Below are 16,339 nucleotides of genomic sequence, written 5' to 3' on the forward strand. Positions count from 1 at the left end.
TAAAGCACCTCCTGGTCTCATAACTCCAATACTGGCAGTTAACAGCAATGTGTCCGTGATAACCGCAGCTGTAACACACTCTGTTATCATGCCTATCACCATTTTGAGTCCAAATGCTCAGATCAAAGCATTGTTTGGCATGGTGATATTCTTTCCTCAAGTTTGCTGGATTTTGCTTTTGAGCACTGTGGTCCAACCTGCACCACTTATTACCAACATTTTTTGAGTTTTCGTTTTTTACTTTTTGTAATTTTTCTTTTTGATTGGATGATCGATCTGATGAACTTTTATTATCTTTTTGTTTCTGTTCCACTTTCTTCTTCAAAGGTTTTTGCTTAGAGCATTCTCCCTTTTCAGTCGATTGTAGAACAGTTTTCTGAAATTTTTCTTTTGATTTCAAAAATAATTTTTGTTTTTCAGATTTTTTATTTTCAACATCAGATTTCACACCACAATCTTTAACTTTGACATTATCAAAATTTGTGACATTGTCACTTATTGGAACAGAATTGATTGGTTTTGGACAGGGAAAATTCAAACTGTCTGATTTATTCACAAAACCTATCAATTTCTTCTCAAGTTCATCAATTTTGTTCCTCGAACTCTCAGCTTCACTTTCAAGCTGAGATATTCTCCCAAAATGAGACTTGATTGTTTCTTCATTCTCATTCTTCAAATTTTCAAGAACAGATTTTTCATTCATCAAAACTTTTATCTGTTCTTGAAATTTTGATTCATTCGCTTTCAGATTCTTGTTTTCCAGCTTAATCCAGAAATCCTCATCTTCTGACGATTTCTTTTTTGCTTTCAAACTCTTTTTCTAACTCTTTGATTTTCTTTCGAGCACATTCACATTCTTTTTCAAGTTTAATTATTTTCTGAAGATGTGAATTGATCAATTTTTGCTTCTCAATGTTGTTTTGGCTAAAAACATTTCTCCCATCTTCAAGAATTTTCAATTGATTTTGAAATTCTTTTTCACTTTTTGATTTTTCAATTTCAAAATCCTTAATTTTCTCTTCAAAAACCTTTTCTTTTTCTTTCAACTTCTTGTTTTTAAATGTCAAACTGTTCAAATTACTTAACAGTTTGTCATTTTCAGCTTTCAACTTTTCACAATTTTCCTTCAAAATAAGAATCTGCTTATCATCAGCCTGCTTCACATCTTCTAACTTCTTAACTTCCGATGTCAAACTTTCCGCATTCTTCAAGAGTTTGTCATTTTCAGTCTTGAAGCTGTCACATTTTGAACACACTGATGCAGAACTTGAAGATCCACACTCTACAGATTCCTTATCTTTTGGAGCATCCTTCGTTTCCATCTTGTCTGTACCTGCACGAAAGAGTTTAACAAAATCAAAAGGATTCATATTATCATCAATATAACATTTCCTTTTGATATCATATTTCAGAGTACTCTTTGTTGCAAGAAAACCACAAATTCTTCTATCAACTTCAATGAGTACATCCAGCTCCAATTTATCCAAATTATTTTCCATCTTAGCCAAAAAATCCCTCCTTTTCTTTTCTTCTTTATAAAACTCTGCTCTAACTTCATTAAAGAACTGATATGGAAAGAGCCCTGTAAAGAAATCTCTCTGTTTTAGCTCAACCATAAACTCATCCCATTTAGCAGGTAATGCAGTTGTCAATTTTGATAAATATTCATCATTTGACAGCTTAATACCCCTACACCACATATTGTCCGTTAAAATTTTAAACCGGTTTTCTATTTCTTTCAACGTTTCCTCCTTTTGACATATGAATAGTTCAAAACTTTCAGTCCAAATATTCAAGCTCACATTTCTATAATCGGTATCCATATTTCTCATATACCAATTATTAAAATCCTCAATCTTATTGTTTTCTTGTTCATCAAAAACCATCGTCATTTTTCACAAAATCCCAATACGTGTTTGTTGACTAACAACAGATCAAAACAGCAATCGGACGCAAAATCGGACCAGACAAAATCTTTGGAGCAAACCGGACAACAACCAATTAAGCGGTCCAATGAATTTGTCGAATAAGCGATCCAGACAGAGTCTGTTCGAGCGAACCAGGTAATGTCACTAAAAGCGATCCAATGAGAATCCTTGGAGCGGATCAGAGGATGTTCGAACGAGCGGACCAAGAATTGTCCGTTCGAGCGGTTCAAGCGATGTCCGATCGAGCGGTTTACAACTTCTCCAAATAAGCGGTCCAGAACCTGTTCAATAGAGCGATCCACAACTCGTCCGAATAAGCGATCCAGAACATGTTCGATCGAGCGATCCAAATTCAACTTCAATTTTGACTCACTTAAACTTCGAATTTTGATCCGAAACTTTCTAGGGTTTGTCTCTGTGTAGTTGCGCACAATCCCTGAGATTTTGAGACGATTCCGACCGATAAATCTTTCCGAATGAAGAAAAGAAGGTGTAGAAGTCAGAATTTTGAGCGAAAATCGAGCTAAACGGTAAGAACTCTTCCTTCTGTGCTCTGATACCACTTGTAGGATCGTTCTTCGACCTGACGAGTCGTTCAGAAGAGCGCTTAGACTAATTCAGAGGCGGAATTCATTGAATTAGTCTTCGTAAAGCTTGATTTCACTACTTAACGTCTCCTTTATTGATTAATTGTCAAATTACAAGTTCTTGGAGACAAACGGGCAGGGCTTCGCCGTTACACATTGAAAAACACACACCTGGATCGTTCATATGATCTCCTATATATAGGCATTTGGGATCGCTTATATGACATGGTCCAATAAGCGACACAAACACATGCCACTCGAGCGGTCCATATAATGTCAAATAAGCGGCCCATTAACCTGTTGTTCGAGCGGTCCATCCATATGTCCGCTCGAGCGATCCTAAACCTAATTGGACTAATGAGCGATCCAACAAGCCTAATATCTATACAATCTTGTATTCCGTACACAATACGATCTGCCCTACCCTAAGACTCGAACGAAGATGTAGTCGACAGACAACTGCACCAACAACTTTATAACACAATCAAAGAGAGATAGTTTTCATCATAGACGATTTCATTAGTCAAAAAATTGTATTGAATTACAAAAGTTTAACTATGCATGCATGTATACTAACTCCCCCTCAGCCTGAGCTCACAGTTAGTTTGTACAAGATGATTGGTGCAAAAGAGCTAATAGAACAGTACAGGTATAGTTCTATTTATAGTACAAATCTAACCACTGAACATCTTGGCTGACGTCACCTAGACAGTGACATCTAACAGACTAACAACCTCTAAACACTGTTACATTGAACAACTGATATACTAAGTGCTGATGCTTCAATCCGTTGTTGATACTTAAACAGTGATGTAGTTGAGCAGTGCTTTCCTCTTAGGTTGGTTAGGCCTTTTGATTCAACAGTACTTGGACTTCAACAGGGCTTTGATAATCAGCAGTTAATATATCTTCATCAGTCTTTGCAACCAGCAGTCTTTAGAGAACAATTGTTGAGTAGATCAGACTTTATCATTGTCAGCTGATAGAAACATTGTCATTGGAGGGAACTTTAAAACATGCACTGCTTATTGTGGATCAACTGTTTGAGAACCAATTTTGGCTTTCTGTATCATCTGTTCTTCAAGGTTTGATCACATGGTCCAACATCGCTCAAGTTGGAATGCGGTGGTTGGTGCTCATGATGGAGAATCCGAAGCAATGGTGATTCGGTGCACCGCGGTAGTGATTGCGTGGTGTGGCGGTGCCGTTTGCATGGTGATCCAAAATGACATGGGTTGGGAAATATGGTTTTTTTTTAACGGCAAGGAACGACGTGCCAACCATCGTGACACCGGGCGCTGTGGCCAAGGTCGACTACTCGACCGCTGCCAGCCCCTTGGCTTTCCTAGATACGCGGAAACCCGACCACCACCCGCCCGAAGGCACGACAGTGAAATAATCGGTAAAACCTCGCCTCCCATCTAAGTCGAACCAGCGCCACCCGTATTCGCCCTTCACCTGGATGCCGCAGAAAATAATTGGGAGAGTGGGAGTCGAACCTAGGTCACAAGGAACACCAAGTTTTTTTCCAACCACTACCTCATTAGCGAAAATATGGGGTTTTTATTTGGGAGTTAAGGGTTTGTTTTTAGGGTGAAATGATGGTAATACCCTTATGGGTCTTAACAACATAATTGTTAAACTAGCAGGTCGAATGATGTAAAGTGTAGAAAAGTGAAAACGTTAATGACTCATGTGTTCAAACTTTTTTAGGGGCGTGCAACGTGATTTTTTGGATCTTACCACAGGGGTATAAATTGAAGTTTACTCTATTTATATTTAGTTTTTGTTTGTTTGACATGTTTTAAAGCCCTGCAGTAATGCGGCGAACTTATTACTGGTGTATACTGATGATGCATTAACATAACAAATTTCCTTTCTGATTTGAAAAGATGATTTTTTTATTAGATGTGAAAGTGAAATATACATTTTTGTTGGATGTGTTAAAAAACAGTTCAAATTATAGGTTGTTTTGTTACACCCCGATGGTTAGCAACTACCAAGCTACACCGACTCTTTCCCCTTTTCCCTACCATTGTTGTCATGAAATGCTTTCCTCCACAATTACCATTGCCATCACTATTAGTGACATGATGCCGGTGTCCTCTTACTTCGTCGTCTTTAACCTACCATCTTTTGTCATTTCCTTAATTTGTTGCTTTTATCTTACTTTAATTCTTAACTTTTTTTCTTGATTTAGTAAGAAGTGGGGATGAAAGGACGAGGTAATTAATGATGTGGGCATGTGGGTTTCCTTTGTTTTATTTTTCTTTTTGTCTTTTAGGTGGGTTTAAATGAAAATATTGTTTTATCTTTAAAGAGGATTTAACATCAAAAGGAAACATACATTGACACTAGGATTAAACCTTACTATATATCAAATTTCTTATAGTTAGTAATATAGACATAGTGACATACTAAATGAAAATATATATAGTTTAATCACACATCAAATAATACCAAGGTAAGGGGAAGAAATCTACTAAAAAATGAATTTTGCCTGAATAGTCTAAGAAGGACTGTGATCATGACATGTGTCACTCTTAACAAGTAGAAAGGAAGAACATTTTGTGAGTAAAACATTTTAGTAATTATAAGTAGGAGTGTGAAAATGACATGTGACACCACTTTAGTTTTCTAAAAAATAGAACAAAAAAATCTAGTACATTATATCCTTCATTAAAAGAAATATTATAACTAGATTTGGTATTCATTCTAAAATTATATGTGATAATGGTTCCCAATTTATTGGGGGCAGAACCACTAACTTTTGTGACAGCTGGGGGATTAAGATGATAACATCAACACCAGTCCACCCAGAAGCCGATGGTCAAGCAGAATCATCCAACAAGATCATCATCAACAATTTGAAGAAGAAGCTTGGATCCAAGAAAGGGAAATGGGCAGAAGAAATACCTTATGTGCTTTGGGCTGATAGGACAACCCCTAAGAATGCTACTGGTCAAACACCATTCTCTTTGGTATTTGGGGCAGAATCAGTGATCCCAACAGAAATGGTAGTTCCAACTGCTAGAACAAGTACCCGTGATCCTGAGGAAAATGATGTGAACCTGGCTCAAGACCTGGATACTATTGAGGAAATCAGGGATCTGGCTAGGATAAGGATGGCTAGTTATCAACAAAGAATGGCTGGTGCTTACAACAAAAATGTTAGGATCAGGAAATTTCAGATTGGTGATATGGTATTAAGGAAAGCATTTCAGAATACCACCAATCCTGCTGATGGAAAATTGGCACCAAAATGGGAAGGCCCTTATTTGATTGAAGCTGAAGCAGGAAGGGGGGCATATAGATTGCTGACCATGGAAGGTGATTTGTTACCAAGAGCTTGGAATGCTGTCCATTTGAAGAAATATTTCATGTGAGCAGGATCCTCCTGGCACCTATGATCCTTACATTAGGGGTATCCTTGAAGGATCCTTAAAGCATCAATGATCCTTACTCTGGTAATGTCCTAATCTTGAACTATTTCATTTACTTATTTTCTCATACAAGGATAAGGATCATGTGTCCTTTATCCTTCTCTCACAAGATTTTGAGTTTTGAAAGTTCAGGTATTCTTAGCATAATGTTGATTATCTACAGAAGCAATCCAGATCCTTGGGTTTAACCCCAGTTATTTGGGCTTGACCCCAGTTCCACCTGTAGCGCACGATGATCCTGGTATAGTTTAAGGCATTGGGACCAGTACTCGCTTTAGGGGCTGATAATTCCATTGTACTGGCTATACCTAGGATCCTACGTACAATGGTAGACGTACCATACATCCGTTCCTAAGGTTTCTAACGTTTTCACGTTAGCTAAGGTTTTGGCATTATCATGTCACTAAGTTTGGATAGTCGCCAGTTAGGGCCATACTCCAGTTTACATACGATCCTTGGACTTGTCCCCAGTTATCCTTGGGCTTGTCCCCAGTTATCCTTGGGCTTGTCCCCAGTTATCCTTGGGCTTGTCCCCAGTTATACTTGGGCTTGTCCCCAGTTGCTTACTCTTATCTTATATTGGCTTAGTCCCAAGTTATGCTCTATTTCAGGTCTTTAAAGTTAAACAACTAAGGATCCTTGATCCTTATTTCTCTCTAAGGTTTATCTTATAGTTATCCTGATTATGGTTAGGATCCTAACTTGGATCCTCAGGTATGATCCTTAATTGTTTTTAATTCTATTCATTTTTTCTTTGAGTAACCCTTGAAATTTGACAACTAATCTTGTAATCCTTAAAATGTATACTACCTTTTGGGATTTTTCAACTACAGGATATTCGATGAAGGATCATATCCTAAATGTTTCCAATCTGACTTATTTAAAACTGCTGATTTAATAAGTGTATACCAAAACAATTGGGAATCAAAGGAACTAAAAGGATAACAACACAAGATAAGAAACAAAAGATTAGGATTTTATTTATTAACAAAAAGACTAACCCTTAAAGGTTGTCAAAATTACCTACCCCAAGCATCTACCAGTAATACGTGGCCCGTCCGCTGGGGTAGGTAAAGGGTGTCCATGATAATAGGTTTGAAGTTGTGCAGGAACATAAAGGCGGCAGGATCACAATGGTTTCATCCCCCAAACAGAGGATCCCTCCACCATTTGCAATCCTGCCTATTGTATGAAGGATCCTTGATCCTTAAACCTAAAGCTATTGTTCAAGAGTACAGACCATCATTGTTCAACAAAACAAACTACCATCAAACAAAAAAAAATTGGGCTCCGGCTATGTCTAGAAGTTTCCTTCATCGCCCAATCCTGCAGCCTAGACCTTTGCTGCATCACCACCTCCGGCTCCACTTGCTTCACCACCTTCACCCTTGCCTCCAGCCTCAATGGTCAGGATCTCTTCAGCCTCTTCTTCATCCTCCAGTTCAGCCAGCCTTGCCTTCCAGCCCTCCACATCCCAGGTGCTCTTGTCAAAAGCAGGATCCTGAGCTTCCATGGCCATTTGCAGCTGGGTCTTGTACATTGCTATGGCGGCGGAGACCTTGGCATCTTCGGTGATCTCGTGCCTCTCATAGTCAAAGTTGATCAACAACTTGGCCGTTTCGTTTCTGGCATTCTGGAGATCCTTCTGAAGATCAGCTATCTTGAGGTCCTTCAGCACTGCAACTTGTTGAAGATCAGCAATCTTGCTATCCTGATCCTCAACATGGCCAACATAGGTCTCAATCTCAGCAAATTTCTGCAAGGAAGACAAAGGATAATGTCAGAACCAAATGATCCTCATATCAGCAGGATATAGGGGTAGAGATGGTGATCCTTACATCATTGAAGTAGTCCAGAAATTGTTGGCGGATCAAGGGGAGACCTTGCAAATCCTCAGCTTCGGAGGCCTTTCTCTTCTTGCCTCCCTTTCCTTTGAGGGGTGCCTTGGGGATCGAGGCTGACGGGCTGGTAGGAGCTTTTCTCTTGGAGGATCTGACGGTGGTGAGATCGGCGACGCTGAACTTTGAAGCAGACTTGGTGGATTTTCCAGCACCTACACAACCAAAACAAGATAAGTATCTTAATTTCACTTATATTTCATTATTTATTTGAATTATTAAGCAAGGATACTTACTTGACATCGTGACAGAACCATAGGATACTTCCTGAGAATCTTGGGTGGTAGTCTTGAAAGTTCTTGTTTCAGGGTCAAGTCTCTTGAAGGCCAAGAGTCTCTCTTTAGCAGCAGGAGTCAATCTGAGATGTGAAACGGAGATAACTGCACAACAAGAAAGCAAAACAATATCAGTGATCCTCATATTATAAAGTTCTCTGGTGATCCTTCTCAGGATCCTCCATCCTACCATGGGTAGCCCACTTCTTGGGTAGATCCTTCCCATCCGGGATAGAATCTCTCCTAACAAAAAAGAAGCGCCGCTTCCAGTTGGTATCGTTTTTGGTAGCCTTGAAGATCGGATGCTCCTCCCCAGGTTTTCGTTTGAACAGATAACGATGGGGACCAAAGGTGGTAAGATCATACAGTTCTCCCAACTCAGCCATGCCTAAATCTATCCCCTCCTGCTCGATGATCCTTTCAAGGGTATGTAAAACCCTCCAGATCATCGGCATGGCTTGGATGTAAGATATGCCGGTCAGGGAAAAGAAGGATTGGGTGAAAGCTGGAAAGGGATATGTGTAACCTATGGTGAACGGGGTAACAGGAAACGCAACCCAGTTATCAGAAATGTGATCGCTGAGGGTGTTGGGATCAAAGGATTTGAACACCGTGTTCGCCGGGAAGCAGTAGCGGATCCTATCGATTTGTGGATCGGAGAAGCAACATCGTTCTTTAATGGAATCTTCAATGATTCCTTGGCTTTTTAGCGGGCTGTTCTTCGTGTGATCCTTGGAAGGGGAGTTTCGGAGCAACATTTTGGTAGAATAATTGAAAGGAAAGAAAAACAGAGCAAGCAAAGAGAGAAGATGAAGGGGAGAATACCTGTTTGATCTTCTGAATGCGGTTATAAAGGGAGTAGCTCTGGAATTTAAATGCATACGATCATATCCATATCTCCTATTTATAATGATGATTCTGCAGGGGTGTCACTTCTGTGACGTCATAATGCAACGGATAGTTCGATATTAACGGCTATAAATCCGTTGAGTTTGTTGCAGATAAGATCAAGAAAACATAACTCGTTAATTTTACATTTTACTCCTTATATTTTGGGGGCAATTGTTAGGGGAGGATTTTCTAACAATTAGTGATCCTTATTTGCTATCCTAATTAGTGATCCTTACTTCTGTGACAGATAGTGATCCTCAGAAGAGCTTCAGGATCAGGATCATGGATCACCCTAAGGATCCTCATACTAACGATTGGCTGTTTGTGTTTCGTATTGTTTTGTGTTTTGGTCAAAAATCACACAAGGATAATGCAACCAAACTCTATGTAAACGGGGTATGATGCTTAGTTTATTGAAAAAGTAAAGGATCACTTCAGTATGAAATATGCAAAGACACAATGATTTATACGAGGAAAAAGCCCTTGATCAATGTATGATCTCCGGCATAAAAAACCTCGGGTGATGGCAACTACCAATCACCAAACTTCAATATAAGAAAAATGGTTACAACTTCGGATGATAATGAGCTGAGTACAAGGATCTCTATAGTTTCGAGTGTCTAAGTGTGTGAGAATTGTGTTGTCTCCCCTTCCGAATGGGGAAGAGTGTTATATATACAAGTGTAGGTGACCTATTTTAGGTAAAAAGACTAATAATCAGCTCATTACCCCTTTAGAAATAAAAGTAAATCTAGCCTAAATTGTCGCCCTTAAATCATGCCAAGTTTCCATATCCTTTGCAACGTCCATCTCCGATTAAGCACATGCTATAATTGTAAAGACGCGTCCCTTGATCGTGATGCTAAGAGCGGATCCTGCTAGATGTTCCTGCAAAATATCATTTAATTCAATGAAGGTAACTGTTAGCATGAGGATCCTATAATGGTCCATGATCCTGATCCTGAAGTCCTGCTGAGGATCACTATCTGCTAAAGAAACAAGGATCACTAGTTAGGATCACATGTAAGGATCATATATCATAAAAATCCAGCCCTAACAATTGCCCCCAAAATATAAGGAGTTTATTGTAAATTAACGAGTTATATTTTGCTTTGATCTTATCTGCAACGGGCGACTCGGATAACTAGCCGTTATAACCGGACTAGCCGTTGCAACCTTTACGTCACTGAAGTGACATCCCTGCAAATCATGATTATAAATAGGAGATAGGGTTAGGATCAATCTGCATTTAAATTCAAGATATTCTCCCTTTATAATCTCTACCGAAGATCGATCAGGTATTCTCTTCTCTTTCTTCCTTCTCTTGCTCTGTTCTTCTGCTCCCTGTTTTTATTCAGCCATGAGTATGTTGCTCCGAAATTCCCCTCACAAGGATCATAAGAAGAGCAGTCCCCTAAAAAGCCAAGGGATCGTCAAAGACTCTCCTACGGAGAGGTGCTGCTTCACTGATGCTCATGTTGATAGGATCCGTCACTGTTTTCCGGCGGATGCTATCTTCAAGTCATTCACTTCCACCGCTTTAAGCGATTTTGTTTCCGACACCTGGGTGGCCTTTCCTGCAACTCCGTTTACAATAGGATATTCGTATCCTTTTCAGCCTTCACCCAATCCTTCTTTTCCCTGACCGGCATGTCTTATATCCAAGCCATGCCGATGATCTGGAGGGTTCTGTATACCCTTGAGAGGATCATCGAGCAGGAGGGGATTGACTTAGGGATGTCGGAGCTGGCTGAGCTATATGATCTTACCACGTTTGGTTCCTGTCGGTACTTGTTGAAACTGAAAGCCGGGGAGGATCACCCTGTTCCTAAGGTCACCAAGAATGATATAAATTGGAAGCGACGATTCTTCTTTGTTAGGAGGGATACCATCCCTAATGGGAAGGATCTGCCCAAGGAGTGGGCTACTCATGGTAGGATAGAGGATCCTTGAAGGATCACCATCAGACTTGTCTCTTATGATGAGGATCACTAATGTCTTTCTTTGTTATTTGTTTGTTTTGCAGCTATCTCCATCTCTTATCTGAAGCTGACACCTGCGGCAAAAGAAAGGCTTTTGGCCTTCAAGAAGCTTGATCCGGAGACAAGAAGTTTTCAAGTTGCCATTCAAGATTCACAGAAAGTATCCTCCGCATCTGCCACAAAGTCAAGTAAGTATCCTTATTAAAAAATAGTTCTATGTAGGATTTTTTGAATTAGTTAAAGTACTTATCTTATTTTGATTGTGTAGGTGCTGGGAAATCTGTCAAGTCCGCCTCCAAGTTTGGTATTGATGATCTTGCAAACGTTAAATCTGCAAGAAAGAAGGCTCCTGCCGCCAGTCCCTCTGCTTCAGCCCCTAAAGCTCCTATTAGGGGTAAGGGAAAGAAGAGAAAGGCTTCCGAGGATCTTCAAGGATTTCCCCTGCTCCGCCAACAGTTTCTTGATTACGTTAATGAAGTAAGGATCATTGCCCCTGTTGGTTATCTTACTTGAATATCCTGTTCGAATATCATGCCTGTATATCCTGCCTGTATATCCTGCCTGTATATCCTGCCTGTTTGAGGATCACTTGTGTCTGACGTCATATCTTGTTTTTCTTGCAGAAATTTACCGAAATAGAGACTTATGTCAACCACGTTGAAGATCAAGATCGCCAAATTGCCGACCTTCAACAGATGGGTGTGCTGAAGGACCTCAAGATAGCCAATCTTGAGAAGGAGCTCCGGGCTACCAAGGATGAAGCTGTCAAAGCATTGATCAACTTTGACTACGAGAAGCGTGATATCACCCAGGATGCTAAAGTCTCTGCTGCGATAACCATGTATAAGATCCGGCTGCAGATGGCTGTGGAGGCTCAGGATCCTTCCTTCGACAGAGGCACATGGGACGTGGAGGGCTGGAAGGCTAGGCTGGCAGAGTTGGAGGATGATGATGAGGCCGAGGAGATCCCTATGCTTGAAGGTGGTGATGCTGGCAAGGATCAGGGGGAAGCAAGTGGAGCTGGTGGTGAAGGTGCGGCGAAGGTTTGAGCTGCAGGATTGGTCAATGATGGAAATTTCTAGACATAGCCGGAGCCCAATTTTTTAAAATTTGGTAGTGGCTTTTGTGGTTGTTGATGTTTGAAACAATTTATGGTCTGTACTTAAACAATAGTTTTTAGGGTTAAGGATCCTGGATCCTTAGGACAATAGGTAGGATCGCAAATGGTGGAGGGATCCTCTGTTTGGGGGATGAAGCCTTTGTGATCCTGCTGCCTTTAATTTCCTGCACCTGCTAAGACCGCATAGACAATGGACACCCTTTGCCAACCCATGTGGACGGGCCACGTTTTGCTGGTAGAAATGTGGGTTGGCAATTTTGACAACTTTTTGAAAGGGTTTAAGATCCTTTTGTTAATAATATAACTTTAATCTTTCTGGCTTATCTCGTGTTGTTATCCTTTATTTGTCTTCTTATTTTCCAGTTTGTTTTAGAAACATATTTGTTAGAGTAACAAGAGTTGAGCAAACCATGTTTAATAAATTTAGGATATGATCCAAGATCAAATATCCTGACACTGAAAATTTTTGAAGCAATCCATTTCAAGGATCATAGGTTTAGTTGTCAAAGTGTAAGGGTTGTTTAGTATAATCAAAATAGTCAAGGATCATACCTGAGGATCCAAGTTAGGATCCTAACCTTTAATCAAGATAACCATAAGTGAAATTTTAACGGATAATAAGGATTAAGGATCCTTATTTGTTTAACTTCGAGAACCTGAAAAATGGAACATAACTTGGGACTAAGCCAATGTAAAAGATAAATTAATAGCTGGGGACAAGCCCAAAGGATCACTGGGGAAAAGCCCAAAGGATAACTGGGGACAAGCCCAAAGGATAACTGGGGACAAGCCCAAGGATCGTATGTAAACTGGAGTATGGCCCTTACTGGCGACTATCCAATCTTAGTGGCATGAAAATGCCAAAACCTTAGCTAACATGATAACGTTAGAAACCTTATGAACGGATGTATGGTACGTCTACCATTATACGTAGGATCCTAGATATAGCCAGTACGATGAGGTTGTCAGCCCCGGAAGTGGGTACTGGTCCCAAAGACGTGAACTATATCAGGATCATCGTGCGCTGCTGGCGGAAACTGGGGATAATCCCAAGGATAACTGGGGTTGAACCCAAGGTTCTGCGGTGCTTTTGAAGATCTTTAACGATATGCTGAAGATACCTGAACTATCATCACTCAAATGGTTCGTGAGAAGAGGATGAAGGATACATGATCCTTATCCTTAGGTAAAAAGTAAGGAAATGTAATAGTTTTAAGATAAGGACATTACCAGAGTAAGGGTCACTGACATCACCGGGATCCTTCGAGGATACTTCAATGTAAGGATCACATGCTTGAAGGATCACGTTCACATAAAGTATTTCTTTAAGTGAACAACATTCCAGGCTCTTGGTAACAAATTTCCTTCCATGCTTAGATATCTGTATGCCCCCTTTCCTGATTCAGCTTCAATCAAGTAAGGGCCTTCCCACTTTGGTGCTAACTTCCCGTCAGCAGGATTGATAGTGTTTTGGAATGCTTTTCTCAACACCATATCTCCGACTTGGAACTTCCTTATCCTAACATTTTTGTTGTAAGCACCAGCCATTCTTTGTTGGTAGCTTGCCATCCTTATCCTAGCCAGATCCCTGATTTCCTCAATAGTATCCAAATCCTGAGCCAGGATTGTAGCATTCTCTTCAGGATCACGAGCACTCGTTCTAGCAGTTGGGATCACCATCTCTGTTGGGATCACTGCTTCTGCCCCAAATACTAAAGAGAAAGGCGTTTGACCAGTGGCATTCTTGGGAGTTGTCCTATCAGCCCATAGCACATAAGGTAACTCCTCTGCCCATTTCCCCTTCTTGGATCCTAGCCTCTTCTTCAGATTGTTGATGATGATCTTCTTGGACGATTCTGCTTGACCATTGGCTTGTGGATGAACTGGTGTTGATGTTATCATCTTAATTCCCCAACTGTCACAAAAGTTAGTGGTTCTGCTTCCAATGAATTGGGAACCATTATCACATACAATTTCAGAGGGAATGCCAAATCTAGTTATAATGTTTCTTTTGATAAAGGATATAACTTCTTTTTCTCTGACTTGAGCAAAAGCTTCAGCTTCTATCCACTTAGAGAAGTAGTCAGTCATGGCAAGCATAAATACTTTTCCACCAGGTGCTTTAGGGAGCTTGCCAACTATATCCATCCCCCATCTCATGAATGGCCAAGAGGATGGTATAGGATGTAGCAATTCGGCTGGCTGATGGAGGATATTGCTGTGTCTTTGACAAGGATCACACTTCTTAGCATATTCTACAACATCCCTTTTCATAGTTGGCCAGTAGTATCCTGTTCTAAGGATCCTTGAGAATAATGCTCTGCCCCCAGTGTGGTTTCCACAATCTCCTTCATGGAAGTCTCTCAATACTTCTTGAATTTCAGGATCCTCGATACATCTTAAATATGGTCCTGCAAGAGATCGTTTATATAGCATATTATTTAAGATTGTGAATTGAGATACCTTAATCCTGAAAGCTTTAGGATTTTCTCCCATAGGAATCTCCCCATGTTGCAAGTATCTCATGACTGGTGAGATCCATGATCCTGAATAAGATTGAGCTTCTTCACTAGGGATCACTGCAGCATCCTCTTCTATTTCCATGGCCACCTGATTTTCAATAGCAGGAGCCAGGATATGGATGATAGGGATACTAATATCTTCTGGAATCTTTAAGGATGATCCTAGGTTGGCCAATGCATCAGCTTCTGTGTTCTCCTCCCTTGGTACCTGTGTTAAGCTGAAAGAGACAAAAGAGAGTGCCAATTCCTTGACTATCTCTAAATATTTGGTTAGTTTTTCTCCTTTAACAGCATAGGATCCATTAAAGTGATTGGTGATCAATAATGAGTCTACATATACTTTAAGATACTTCACCCCCATATCCTTAGCAATTTGTAAGCCAGCAATTAAGGCTTCATATTCAGCCTCATTGTTAGTTGCTTGGAACTCACAGGCTATGGAGTGGGGTATTATGTCCCCCTGTGGCGATTTTAGTAGTATGCCGAGCCCTGTGCCTTTGACATTTGAGGATCCGTCAGTGTGTAGTATCCAAGGATCCTTGGTCTCATCCAGCTGCTGGACTTCCAATTCTGCTTCCTTTTGTAGATCACTACTGAAATCAGCCACAAAGTCAGCTAGTGCTTGGGATTTGATTGCTGTTCTAGGCTCGTATCTTATATCATGGGCACTAAGCTTTACTGCCCACTTAGCCATTCTTCCGGACATCTCTGGTTTCCTGAGGACATTCTTAATTGGAAAATTAGTTCTAACAACAATAGTATGGGTTTCAAAATAATGCCTTAACTTAGTTGATGCCATGATTAATGCAAGAATAAGTTTTTCGAGGTGTGAGTACCTGGATTCGGCATCAAGTAAACTCTTACTTACATAGTAGATAGGATATTGTGTACCTTCGTGATCCTTAACAAGGACAACACTTACAGCGGTTGAGGATACCGCCAGATATAAGGATAACACATCTCCTTTTTCGGGTTTTGTTAATGCTGGTGCTGAGGACATATATTCTTTAAGGGCTTGTAGAGCATTCTCATGTTTCTCAGTCCATTCAAACTTCTTGTTTTTCCTTAGGATATCGTAAAATTCTTTACATTTTTCTGAGGATTTTGATATGAACCAGTTCAGAGCTGCTATCCTGCCTGTTAGCCTTTGCACATCCTTAGCATTGGCAGGGGACTTGATGTTCACTAGTGCTTTAATTTGCTCCGGACTTGCTTCAATGCCCCTCTGAGTTACCATATATCCTAGGAATTTACCTGCCTTAACACCAAAGTGGCATTTTGAAGGATTAAGCTTCATGTTATAATTATCAAGGATATCAAATGCTTCTTCCAAATCCCTTAGGTGATCCTCAGCTTTCTTTGATTTGACTACCATATCATCTATGTATACTTCCATAGTTTGTCCAATTTGATCCTTGAACATCATATTCACCAGCCTTTGATATGTTGCACCTGCATTTCTTAATCCAAAAGGCATGGCAATATAACAATACAAACCGGTTGGGGTCATAAAGGCTGTATCCTCTTGGTCAGATGGTTCCATCTGAATTTGTTGGAATCCAGATGATGCATCCATAAAGGTCAACAGTTCATGCCCCGCTGTTGCATCCACCATGGAGTCAATGTGGGGTAATGGGAAAGGATCCTTGGGACATGCCTTATTCAGATCAGTGAAATCGACACATACCCTCCA

The sequence above is a fragment of the Helianthus annuus genome, chromosome 16, assembly GCF_002127325.2.
Source record: "Helianthus annuus cultivar XRQ/B chromosome 16, HanXRQr2.0-SUNRISE, whole genome shotgun sequence".
Classification (NCBI taxonomy): domain Eukaryota; kingdom Viridiplantae; phylum Streptophyta; class Magnoliopsida; order Asterales; family Asteraceae; genus Helianthus; species Helianthus annuus.